Below are 12,988 nucleotides of genomic sequence, written 5' to 3'. Positions count from 1 at the left end.
TACTTTTTTGTCCCTCCGCAGGCATCTATCCTTCCATACCTGGAGGTCGTCCTCGTTGTAGTACCTATTTTGATCTGGTTTCTTCGGTACGTCACCATCCTGGCCGACGTCTTTTCTGCTGTGATTTTGGTTCTGGGTCTCCTCATTGCAACCGTCTTCCTTCATGTTAGGGTCAATGTGTTTACCGTTCCCAGCAGGGGTTTCGTCCCCAACCTTATCCTTCTGCCTGTCACTGGCCATCTATTATTCTTTCTTTCCCACAGACGGTGCCAAATTGTGTGAGTGAATTTCCGATCACACTGCCAACTTAGTATTCAGCTGGAGAGTACTGGCAAAATAAATGACACCTGGCTGACCTGCAACAAAAATAAAAGATTCCGGCGGTGGTTTGTTTACCCGGGGGCACTTCGACGATCAAGTCAGTATATTTCTCAAAGATAATCAATTGCTAAACTCACTATTCTTAGTATAAATTGCGTACCTTAGACCCATCGGGGGTGCCTTTCTTTTATAATTAACTCAATCCTAGTCCCCATAGAAGCCTAGCTTCAATGGACTTTAGCTCAGTGCTTATCTTGGACTCTTCAATAGATAAAGATAAACTCCCTAAGAGTGTTATCCTTATCCATGCTGAAGTCCTTCCTCATTCTAGGACTCTTGTGCCTTATCCGCTCATCTCGGATTCCGATATCTTCGGAGATAACCTCGGCCTAGCCGAGATCACTTTGGCGTCATGACCTGGACACGTGGCACCTCGGCTGACACGTCGGCATCACCTTGGCCACGTGTTGGTACTTTGAAATGTATCCCCACATTTGTAATAAAACTTAATACATAATATACGAAGTCACTAATTTACTAAATACTCGTATGGGCATGAAAATAACATAACTGAAGTTGCAAATGTAACAGTTTTCAGTTACATAGGTAGTACAGACATAAGTCTCCCACAAAAATACATTCTGGACACCATGAACTGAACACACAATACATACATCCTGGACACCCTGAACTGAACACACAATACATAAACATAACAGTTAGATAGACAAATATTAGGTAGAAAATCTGACAAACTCATTACGGAAACACTTAGTCTAACACACACATTACATATTAATGCATAACCTAATATTGCCGAAGTATAGACATAAACACCTAATTCGTGCTTAAATCGGCAATCTCAGAGTCTGAATAATCCGAAAGCTCAAGGTCAGAGACAAGTTCAGGATCCTCTATGATACCCTTCATAGCCGCAGCATTTGGTTCTGTTCTGTTCTTCTGGGCATCCTTCTTAACTATGTATAGTTGCATATCGCGGGCTAACCTACGGCACATTTGAGAAATCTCACGTTGTAACCTTTCACATAGTCGATCAACATTATCAGGATCTTCCTTTTGGATCTCAACAGAACGTGCTTTTGGCACCTTAAGTTGATTTTCCTGACTTAAGGTTTCTAGTTGTACCCGCTCTATAAATAGTGCGGGCCACTTCAGACGAGCAGCGTCAGATAAACCATATCCTGTTTGATTGTCAGATAGCTCCATACATGAACCTCCTTGAACTCGATAATACTTGGGCATCAAAAAATGTTGCTTCCCAAACCTATCACAATAACCACAAGCATAATTTAAAACAGGTATTATTGTTTCGTCTTCAGCATCGCCACGTCCCATTTCCCCTCCTCGTCGTGAACTGTCACCCCTTTGCAAGTTCCTACCACCTCTGCGATTCGCACTCCCTCCCATGAATGTGTATTGTGAGGGGATTGTGATTGTGTCAACATTTGAGTGAATGTTCCTGCCCACCGGAATTGGCATCTCTGTGCTACCAAAATTGCTCTCCTTCTCCACATAGATTTCCAAAAAATAATCAAGGCCTAATTTATGTGGGAGCTCTAAGACATTACTTAAGGTCTCATTATCTTTGATTAGCAGCAACCTATACTTCCCCTGGCATGGGAGTCTACATTTAAACTCTAATCGCATTATTTCCCCATGCATACCAACCTTCGGCACCATCATGGCCTCCAATTCGCCCGATGTTATCCCCTTGTGCACATTATACAATCCCTGAGGTTCGGTGTCGTACGACACACCTTCATCGCGATTGCGCAAAATCTTTCCACCCTAATAGAACATAATGCTCACAACTTCCATACCTAAACTTTGCATTAACTCAATTATTTCAAAATAATAAAGTAAGCACATTTGCGCGCAAACACCACATGTATTACACAAGAGTGCCTTTAGGCATGGGTCTTTTGGTATTACAAAATATTTAAGTGGCATATCGACGTGAACATGGAAATAAAAGTTATTAGCTCCATATATAATAGCATCCTATATGACTTATATTTCTTGTATTATTTAGAAGGATTATCTATTTGTACATTTAAACAAAAAATCATGTGTGGGATCCTTTCTCCGATTATCATGAATTAACATTTGAATTCTTTTGTTGTGATTTGTTATGATTTCTTCATCCATTCTTACGAGCTTATGTTTTCCTTTACTCTTTGTTTTATGTTGTTATGCTTTCCCTTCGATATTATTATTATTTTTTAAAATTATTTTTTCAATTAAAACTCTTTTTTTGGGGCTTTCATGGGTGGGTGTTTTCAAATGCTTTGAAAAAACCTTTTCCATATCTTTAATTGACATTTTGTTCAGGTTTATCAAACCCGTTTTCGTCATGTGTTTCGTGTGTAGTTGCTTTCATACTTTGATTTTTTTAATTTCACATTCTATGAAATAGCATGCACATACTGTAAGAACTCTTCCCACAACCTCACTGTGCGCGCCATAATTTCTCATTTCATCTTCATGTATTGAACCATCCATGTATGACATTAGAACCAATAGGCCTTTGACATAGAAAAACTCTACTAAACTAATTCGTCATACTATAAGAGCCTAATTTTACAAGCCCTAATTTTTCATACTATAACAACCTAAGAACTTCCAGCAGGAAAATCCTAAATTGTTCACAAGTTCAAACTCTAAACTACCATGGCCACAATTGTTCACTTTGAAACAATAGTATAAAATATTGAAATTCCAACTTTCCATGAAGACTAAAAAGTATCTTGCCTTCTCAAAATATAAACACATTAAGCTTTTAGGTCAATCGCTAATCTAATAGATTCATGTAGCTACAGATAATCAATTCACGCATGGAGTTACAACACCTCAGTTTAGAAGAAGCTCTGAGGATTGTTGAATAAACATTTGTTTTTCTTAACTCCGTTTGATTGGGCTAATTACATTGATAAAGAGGTTATCTTTGCAACTTAGTAAAGTAAATGCTAGTCAAATAGATGCCAAATCAAGTGCAAATCAATGACACATAGACCCTTTGAACTTCTTTTGACTAAAAATCACCATAAGAATTAAGACCAACCAAAAAAGATTTTTTGTGGCTTTATTGTGATAACAAATTAGCTACCAATTGTGCTCGTAGTCTAGAAAACATTAAGGAGCAATGCACCAATTGTTTATTTTTCCATGTCTACTGTCACAAGAATTTCGCAATTTTTTTTATTATATTTTTCTTCAAATGGCAAACCCCTTTATCCAACTAAGCATTAATAACACTTAACATGTTCAAGTACTTAACTATTGAGAATTTATTAACATCAATAAAAGTTTTTGTTTTTTTTTCCAAATATTTTCATACACTTTCAAATCCTTTTGTTATTTCTCATGTTTTCGAAACGTTTGAAAAAGTTTCCAATTCTATTTTCATTTCCAACCTAACCGAAAGAACGTATGGAAACGAAATTTTGATCCTATTAGAGAAGACGGGAAAATTATCACATTTTAATAAAAACATTTGATTTCTTTAACATCAATTTATAACCCAAGTTTGACATCACATATGAACACCCATACAGTACCACTGAACAAAGTACTAGCCAAAATTAACAAAAAAACAAAAATTAATGGACAAAAAAAAAAAAAAAAACCTGACCATAACAATTATATGACAAACAAAAAAGGAGTGAACAGAGATACAGAAAAATTGAACTGAGATACAGAAAATCATAAACTATATCTTACGAATAACAAAATTTGTACCTTTTCAATACCCTAGTTTCGGCAATCCCTAATTTCGAAATTTAAAATCCCAAATCTGAAATGAAAACCCCCATTTATGCGATACAAACCTAAATGTGGGTGTTTGCTGAAGGTGTTCCTCGTTTTGCCGGTGGTGTACTGTTGGCCATTGTTCGTTTGCTTCCTCTTCGTCGTCGGTCTTCCCTTCGGAGTTCGGCTGAGTGAGAATCGCAACTGTGTTGTGTTGGATATCAAAAACGACTTTCCTAAGGTTGAAGGGAGAAGGAGATGGGTTTTGTTAACAATGAAACGACTTTTCGAAAACCGTTTTGTATTTATGATAAAATTATTATTTTAGGCAAACAATATTTATAAATTGAGAATTTTTTTATAATAAAAATAAAAATAATTTTACAAAAATCAATTTTACGAAGTAAAATTTTTATTATTTTTTTATTCATTAAAAATGACATCGGCAAAGCCGTTTTAAAAAAAACGGGTTTGACAAAACCGTTTAACCCTATATTGGAATAAAGTAGAAAACACACCCACCCAGAGTGTGGGACTAAAATATTCAAAATGTCACGTTCAGGGAAATTGGCCGTGTCAGTGTCTCTCTCTCTCTCTCTCTCTCTCGTCAGTATCGTTTCTTCGAGAAGCTAGGGTTCTGCGAGGTTAAATCGCACCGACCCTGTTGTATGTAGGTATCAATTGTTAATAAATGCTTTACAATTCCATACATTCAAATCTATATGAATTATGTTCTGTCAATGAACCTAAATGTTATTGATATAAATTTATATATGGATCACAAATCTTATATGAATATCTTGGTTTGAATTTGAGCTTCTCATTTGCACTCTGTATCCTAGGCCTCTGACTTCGATAGTGCAGGCTTTGAGCGAAGGTGAACCGCTGAGATGGGTCCACAGATGAGTGCCTCAAATTCATGCTACTTGTCTACTGATTTCATCTCACACTTTTCACTCACTCACTCACTCACCTCCACTAAATAATTTTACTTGAGAGAATATTGAAAAGCTAAAGCTAGATCGTATCGGTTAGTATTTGATAAATTTATTTGATTGGGCTTGTTAATATGTGAAGATCTTCCAAGAAAAATGGTGGGTATTGCATTTAATTGTTGCGTTATGTAATGAGCTGATTTCTGAAATGGGAAAGATTTATTTTTTATGAAATGTATGCCCATTTTTAGTTTCCCCTCAAGCTAGAATGCAGTTGTTAATCTTAATTCTTGTTTGGATCTTTTATCTTTCAATAGATTAGGAGTCTTGTCCCTCTGTGTAATACTTACTTTTGTTATTTGGTGGCCATCCCATGGCCAGCCACTGGGTAATGAAAGCTGTTAAATCAGCGGCTGCCAGACAACTCCAGAGATGGATCCACTGGTGGATGGCTAATGTGTTACTTGCCTACTGATTCCATCTCATATCTTAAATTTTTTTAGACATTAAGTTTGTTCCCAAAAATACTAGTGGACAAACCATAACTCTTTTATCATAGCTTGTTTTTTGAATTAAGACATAAATATCGAAATCACAGATGATCCTCCATATTCATCTTGTCATAGCACTTAGATTGACGAAACAAAGTAGAAGTATCATTGGAATTTGGAACAATAAAGCTTTGGGTGTTTGGAAAGGAGTTCCAGTTTGTAGACAACCACTTTAAACATGGTGTTAAAATTTGGAAACTTACAGGTAGGTGAATTTATTTATTTATTTTTGGGTGTTTCGTGCTTCATGCTATTTAGATCCCTGTTCTCCTCCTTTTTTGTCTTAGTTCTTGTTGATTGGTTAGTTCTTAGTTCTTGTTTAAGGGTATGTACCGTGGAGGGGCCTTCTGACCCTTTTTAGTGGGTTTCATTGTTTTCCTCCAAATGAACAAGTCTAAAACCATTTATTAAATTAAGAAAATGCAAATTTTCTTGTGATAGCCCTTGACAATATTAATGTGTGAGTAATTTAGTTACTAACATTAGATTTGAAAATGCTTTATGGGGTTAAAGGTAATGATACCTGGAAAATTGTGCCCTTGCACCATGTTTATCATGTGTGCATTACTACATACTTGCAATGGTCAAAAAAATATAAATGTGGGTGTTGGACATCTGTATGGATTGATGTTTATTGTTACTATAAATAAGGTATTGCCAACAATTGCCCAGGAGTCTTTGGTTAAGAATGCATCAAATGGTTGTACATTTCTTACCTACCCACTTCTACATGGAATGCACAATCATTTTAAAGCTGGTTAATAATTGTGTGGGCATTTTCCATATAAATAAATATTCTCTCACACTATCCTTGAGAATTTGTCCACTTTGAAGATGAACAATCTTACTTGGGAGTAATTATTCAGTGTCCTAGACCATTATGTCACTTTTGATTCCAAATAATTTATGATTTGCCGCATAGAAAAAGGTGAGGCTTGAGGTCCTACTTTTTTACCTTCTCAAGGAGTTGGGTCCCAACAAAGTGGGGCTTGAGGTTCCATGTTGTTAGGATCCGCCTTCTCAGGAAGGTGGAAAGGTGGGATCTCGAGTCTCACTTTTTTGTATGTGTCTGATAATGAGTGGTTGGGACCAAAGCTGACATGGTAGCTTTGGATCATTGAATACTTTTTCCTTCATTGTGTACTATTATTCTTTTGTGATATATTGTTTATTATTTAAAAGGTTAGGACCGTTTAATTAACATTATAACAAAGGGTTTTGGAGAAATTAATGAAAAATTCTCCTTTATTTTAATGTGGACAAAAACTTTGGGACATCCAAATAAGGAAATTTGGATAATTTTCTCAGTTAACATTAGTGAGAATCCATATTTTCATTTTTAGATGATTTAAAAAAATGTCTATATTGAGAAGTGAGTAGTTATTGCTCATTTTTTGCCATACTCTTTTTACAAATCCTATAAACTTGTATGGTCATAAACAAGCACTTGACGCGTGTTTAAGCAAGTCTATTGAAGTCAGTGTTCCTCATTCTCTTTTCTCCTCTTTGACTCATCTTCTTTCCTATGCTTTCTCTTGTTGTTGCATCACCTCACCGATCACAACAACAAAAGAGGCATGGGACAGATGATGAAACAGAGAGGGTAATAGAGGATCTTGGTTGTCAATGTCATGGAGAATGCTTGTGTGAGTGACTTGAAAATTCTTGACATAATTCAATCCATAAGTTAATGTTGTGGACAATATCCTTGGGGGAAGGAATACAATTTTTAAGTGTTAAGTAATGGTCATATTTACTTTTTAGTTGAGTAGACTGTACAACCATTTTTTACCTACCCATTTCTGCAAGGAATGCACAACCATTTTAAAGCTAGTTAGCACTAGTTAGCGTTTGCCATATAAATAAATATACTCACACTATCCTTACAAATTTGTTCATTTTGAAGTTGTACAATTTTACATCTGAGTAATTATTTGGTGGTCTTGGACCATCACATCAACTTTGATCTCAAATCTTTTGTGGTCAGTCACGTAGGAAAAAGTGGGATTAAAGGTCTTACCTTGTTAGGAGCCACCTTCCTGGAAAGGTGGAAATGTTGGACTTTTGGTCTTACCTTTTTTTATGTGGCCGATCATGAGTAATTGAGACCAAAGCTGACGTGGTGGTCTTGAACTGCTGGATATTTTTCCATTCGGAAGTGGCATTGAAGTGGAGGTGAACGAATTGAGTCTTGGATTTGTACCTTAGTAATAAGGCATTCTATTGTTTAAGTCATGAATGCAATGTTATGGAACGTACATATTATAGTTTTGTGAAGAAGATTGGAAAAGTTAAAAGACATTCACTTGCTTGATATCTGTTGGAGTCAAGAGAGTCGACACCAGTACAAATACTTTTTAAATGGCTCTTGAGCTTTGATCGGAGGATGCATTGCATGGTCATTATTTTGGAGTTGCAAAACATATAATTCCTTCAATTATGGGTGAAAATAACAGTTTGTCCTTTGTTTACTCATTGATACTCGTGCCAGTATTCATGGCGACTATCCTTGAGAATTTGTTCACTTTGAAAATATGTACAATTTAATTGGGAGTAATTATTCGGTTTTTTTGGATCATCACGGCACATTTGGTCTCAAACTGTTCATGGTCATTTACATAGTAAAAAATGGGATCCAAGTTCCATCATTTCACCTTTTCGAGGAGTTGAGTCCCGATGAAGTGGGGCTCATGGTTTTGTTTTGTCGGGACTCACCTCCTCAAGAAAGTGGAAAGGTGGACATTAGACCCCACTTTTTCTTTGTAGCCCGATCTAGTTGGGACCAAAATTGACGTGGTGGTCCTAAACCATTGAATATTTCTCCCTTAGTAGCATTAAAGGCATTCATTTATACTTTATAGTATACTATTCTGGCATGTATGTTTGACTAAATAAAAATGAAGAAACTCGCAATTAAATTCAATGAAAAATATTCATTTACTATTTTAATGTGGACAATGATTTTGGGACATTGAAATAAGGAAATTTGGTCTACTTTTTCACTACATGATTCAAAATTTATATTTTCATTTTTAGATGTTCTAAAAATATATATGTTAAAAAGTGAGTAGTTATTGCTCATTTTTTTACCATACCCTTTTTTCATGCAATTAGTTGCGACTTGACCCCCCCAAAAAAGAAAAAGGATCAATCGTTTGATGGGGAAAATGACATCTTACAACGTAGTAAATGCATGGGAATGCATTTTAACGAACATTCTTAAATTATTGTGCATTTTCAAAGTGAACAATGTTTTGTTGTTGGAGGGACCAATGATTTAGTTGTAACATTTGGTTTTTGAAAAAAATACTTGTGTTTGGACTTTTAGACATCGTGTAAATTTGTACAACCGTAGATATACATTTACAACATGCTTGTCTAGAAGTGCATCTATTAAGGTTGGTGTTCGTAGGGATTTGGATCACATCTATGTTCGTTATGTGATAGCACTTCGATTAACAAAATAAAATAGACATATCACTTGAGCAATAAATCTTGGGTATTGTGAAAGGAGTTTGAGTTTGCAAAGGACCACTTTAATCATAGTATACAACCATTTATTAAATTAAGAAAATGCAAAATTTCTTGTTAGGACCCTTGACAATATTTTTGTATTGGTTTCTAAGATAAGATTTGATAATTTTGTATGGTGTTAAAAGTTGTGATGGGGAAAATGGTGTCCTTGCACCATGTTTATCATATGTGCATCACTACATTCTTGATATGGTCGAAGTTTAAACGTGAGTGTTGGACATTTATACTTATTGACATTTCTTGTTATATAAATAAGGTATTGCTAACAAGTGCCCATGGGCTTTGGCTTACAACGCATTTAATGGTTGTATGTTTCTTAACTACCCACTTCTGCAAGGAATGTACAACCAATTTTAAAGCTAGTTAACCATTGTTTGGGCTTTTTCCATATAAATAAAAATATATTTGCACTATCCTTGAGAATTTGTCCACTTTGAAGATTTAAAATCTTATTTGGGAGTAATTATTTCGTGATCTAAGACCATCATGTCAACTTTGATTCCAAATCATACCACATAGGAAAAAGTGGGATTTGAGGTCTCACTTTTTCACTTTTTCGAAGAGGTGAGTCTTGAGGAGGTGAAAAGATGGGATCTTAGGCCTCATTTTTTTCATGTGACCGATCCTGAGTGTTCGGGACCAAAATTGACGTGGTGGTTCCAAACCACTAAATTTTTACCCTTTATAAGATGGCATTGAAGGCTTTCATTTGCAGTGTACTATTCTTTTGCCATATATTGTTGACTATTTAGGAGGAGAAATTTGTAATTAATATTATAAAAACGGTATGGTGAGAAATTCAAATGAAAAATACTCATTTGCTATTTCAATGTGATCAATAATTTTGGGACATCCACATAAGGAAATTTGGACTACTTTCTGACAGAACATGAGTTAGAATCCATATTTTCATTTTTAGATGTTCTAATAAATTGTCTATGTTGAAAGCGAGTGGTTATTGCTCAGTTTTTTACTATACTCTTTTGTTATGCAATAAGTTGCAACTTGACCACAAGTAGAAGAAGAAGAAGAAAAGGAAGAAAAAGATTGGGGGGGGGGGGGGGGGGAAGGAAACATCACAATGTAGTAAATAGATGGTAATGCATTTAATGCATGTTTGTAAATTATTGTGCTTTTTCAAAATTGAATAAAATGTTACTTTTGGAGGGAGCAATGATTTAGTTGTAACTTTTGATTTTTGAACACGAGTACTTGTATCTAGACTTCCAGACATCTTGTAATCTTGCACAACCACAGATATGCATTTAAAGCATGCATATACAAGTGCATCTATTGAAATCGGTGTTTGTAGTGCGTTTGATCCTCTTTCTCTCTCCTTATACCTCATCCTCTTTCCCATGTTTTCTCTTCTTGTTGCATCGTCATTTACAACAAGAGGGTGCATGGGACAAAGAGGGTGATAAGTATCCCAGTTGTTATGGAGAGTGCTCTTGTGTTGAGTTGAAAATACTCTATATAATTCAATCCGTAAATTAGCGCTGTAGACCATATCCTTGGGGGAATACAGCATTAAGTGTTAAATAGTGGTCACATTTACTAAGTTACTTGAGTTATAGTTTCTTCTGAATATTCAATATGCTATTACTGGACTACCAGTAGGACTTTGTAGGTTTTAAGTCTTTTTGTGTTTGTATATAGTTAGCCCTCTAGTGTGGCCTACCTTTGAGATGGATTCAGACTCACATTTTTACTCCAGTTACACTATCTCACTTCTGATATGATAATCTTCAAAAAATTACTATTTGCATGTCTCTGCATTTTACTAGCTTATAATGAGAAGATTGATTTCAACATGCTAATAACTGACTTAAAGGTGTGTTTTGTATAATAAATTTTTAACTTTGTTGCTGGAACATTTGTGTTGAAGATGAAAAAGGCAGAATTGGTCGAGACATCTGCTTGTGTAACCAACTTGCCAAGGTCTAATAGTGTCTCTCTGATTCTTATTTGAATATTCAATGAATCATATTCAGGTGTTGCTGCTATTGCATTGCAAATGTGAAATAGAAATCCGTATAGAGAGGTATGTCATGAGGAAGATAAACTTTAGGGGATGATCTTGTTCAAAGCATTATTGTTTGTTATTTGATGTTCTCATGGAGGGAAATAAACATCTTTCAATTTGGATATATTTTTTTGACTTGCAGATATTCTGGGATGGTTGGTTGGCATGTTGTACTTATGCGATGCTTCTGTTAGCTAAAAAGTTCTTAGTTGAGGTGTTTTCAGAAACTTACATACTGCTTAGGACGGAGTTATTCCGTGTATTGTTAATTTGTAGATTTGGCATGATTTCATTATTTTGCAAGCTGAAGATAGTTGAGGCAACCAAGATCTCATGGACCATGCATTCCTGTGATGTCCTCAAAAGTTCCTGATATTTTGGATTTTGATTTTGTTATACTATCTTATGTTTGAATGTTTGATTCTTTATTAAGTTACTACCGTCAGGATCCTCTTTTCCAAAAGTTCTCTCATTTTGTTCCAAATTATTCACAGTTACTGGATCATGCTATAAACTCATGGTATGAGAACCTTGAGGCATGATCTAATGTCTATGAGTAAATTGGGAAAGAGGGCTTTTGGGACTGGGGATTCTGTGCTCAACTGACATACACACTTAGTTGGATGACAGGAATTCTTGTATAAATTGGCTGTTGGATGTGAGACAGCGTGTAGAAGAGTAAAAAGATTAGGTGGCACAGGAGTAGAGGGGAGAGAGACTATGTAATACATGTTGAGTGGTTTGGACTGGGAGAAATTTTGTAAGGAGGATTGGCATGAGCTTCTGCACACTTCTGGGCTCTTGAAGCAGGTACTTTTGGAGAAACTGTACCTTTCATGTTTTATCCTTGTGTCAAAAAATCTGCAGAACCATCTTGTAAGCAGATATACATAAACGAATCAGAAGAGTTGTCTGTGCTTTGCTGCCATTGTTTTTTTTGGGGGGGGGGGAAATGATTGTGCTCAATTTCAAGGTGACATTGGCATATATCATCATATGGGACTAACAAGACCTAGACTCTGTGATTTATCTAACAAACAGTATATATAATTGTTTTGTTTTATAGTGGAGTATTATAGCGAGTGAAAGGGTCAATAATACTATCAAACTCAATACTGTTGGGTGCTTTGTTTGCAAGGTGATCCTGGACAGGCAGGCTATGATGGAGTCTTCAGAGATAAAGTTGGCAGCTGGATATGTGGCTACTGTGCAAACTTGGGTAACTGCACTAGGCTTATGGGTTGTTTACAGGGGTCTAACTATCATTTTGCAAAAAAGCTTAAACAAAGTGGATTGAATTTGATTATGAGATGGTGATCACCCTGATCTGTGAACGAGCCAACTAGAATTTCCCTTGCAGAGATTTGGTGGAGGATTCAAGATTTCTTCTTGGAAGACACAATTGCTCCATTGCCCATTTAAAAGGCAACACGTGTTGATGCTATGATGAATTTAGAGGTGGATCAACCCAAACATCTGGTTGTCCTGAAGAGACCTCCGGAGTTTATTAGTGCTCGCACCTGCCAAACATGCTAGGAGTTTCTTTTGTGAGGAATTATTCCCGCTTGTTCTTGTTTCTTTCTGATTTCTTTTTCTATTTTTGTATCTAGAAAGAAAATAGCAAATGGTTTTGAGGATTCAATTGTCAAGGAGCATTGTTCAAAAGTTGTAAAAGAAAAAGAGTTTTATTTGAACAGGATTAATAGAATGAGGCTAAGGATTTTGCCTCGATCTAAATTGCAATCTTTGGAGAATTTTATGCATTGCTGAGTTTGTTGGTACCAAAAAGTTTGTAACATCAAATTCTCTTGATATTGAACCCATGATGTGCATCCTCAAAAGTGGCTGTGATT

At 35.7% G+C, this 12,988-nt stretch overlaps 2 long non-coding RNA genes and 1 other non-coding gene across 3 annotated transcripts; all 3 read left to right on the top strand.

Annotated features, from left to right (window-relative positions):
• Positions 1 to 4,634: 4,634 nt before the first annotated feature.
• LOC114304262 (uncharacterized) lies at positions 4,635 to 5,580 on the top strand. The gene is made up of 2 exons (XR_003644002.2): positions 4,635 to 4,763; positions 4,932 to 5,580. It is a non-coding gene; the product is annotated as an uncharacterized LOC114304262 (long non-coding RNA).
• Positions 5,394 to 5,514, top strand: LOC114264366 (small nucleolar RNA snoR143). The gene has a single exon (XR_003629949.1). It is a non-coding gene; the product is annotated as a small nucleolar RNA snoR143 (small nucleolar RNA).
• Positions 5,581 to 10,171: 4,591 nt separating the features above from the next.
• Positions 10,172 to 12,878, top strand: LOC145806098 (uncharacterized). The gene is made up of 3 exons (XR_014348651.1): positions 10,172 to 11,153; positions 11,278 to 11,945; positions 12,274 to 12,878. It is a non-coding gene; the product is annotated as an uncharacterized LOC145806098 (long non-coding RNA).
• Positions 12,879 to 12,988: the final 110 nt, after the last annotated feature.

Source organism: Camellia sinensis, chromosome 13 (assembly GCF_055761805.1).
Source record: "Camellia sinensis isolate YWXY chromosome 13, ASM5576180v1, whole genome shotgun sequence".
Taxonomy (NCBI): domain Eukaryota; kingdom Viridiplantae; phylum Streptophyta; class Magnoliopsida; order Ericales; family Theaceae; genus Camellia; species Camellia sinensis.
This window is presented reverse-complemented; position numbering and strand designations above follow the sequence as displayed.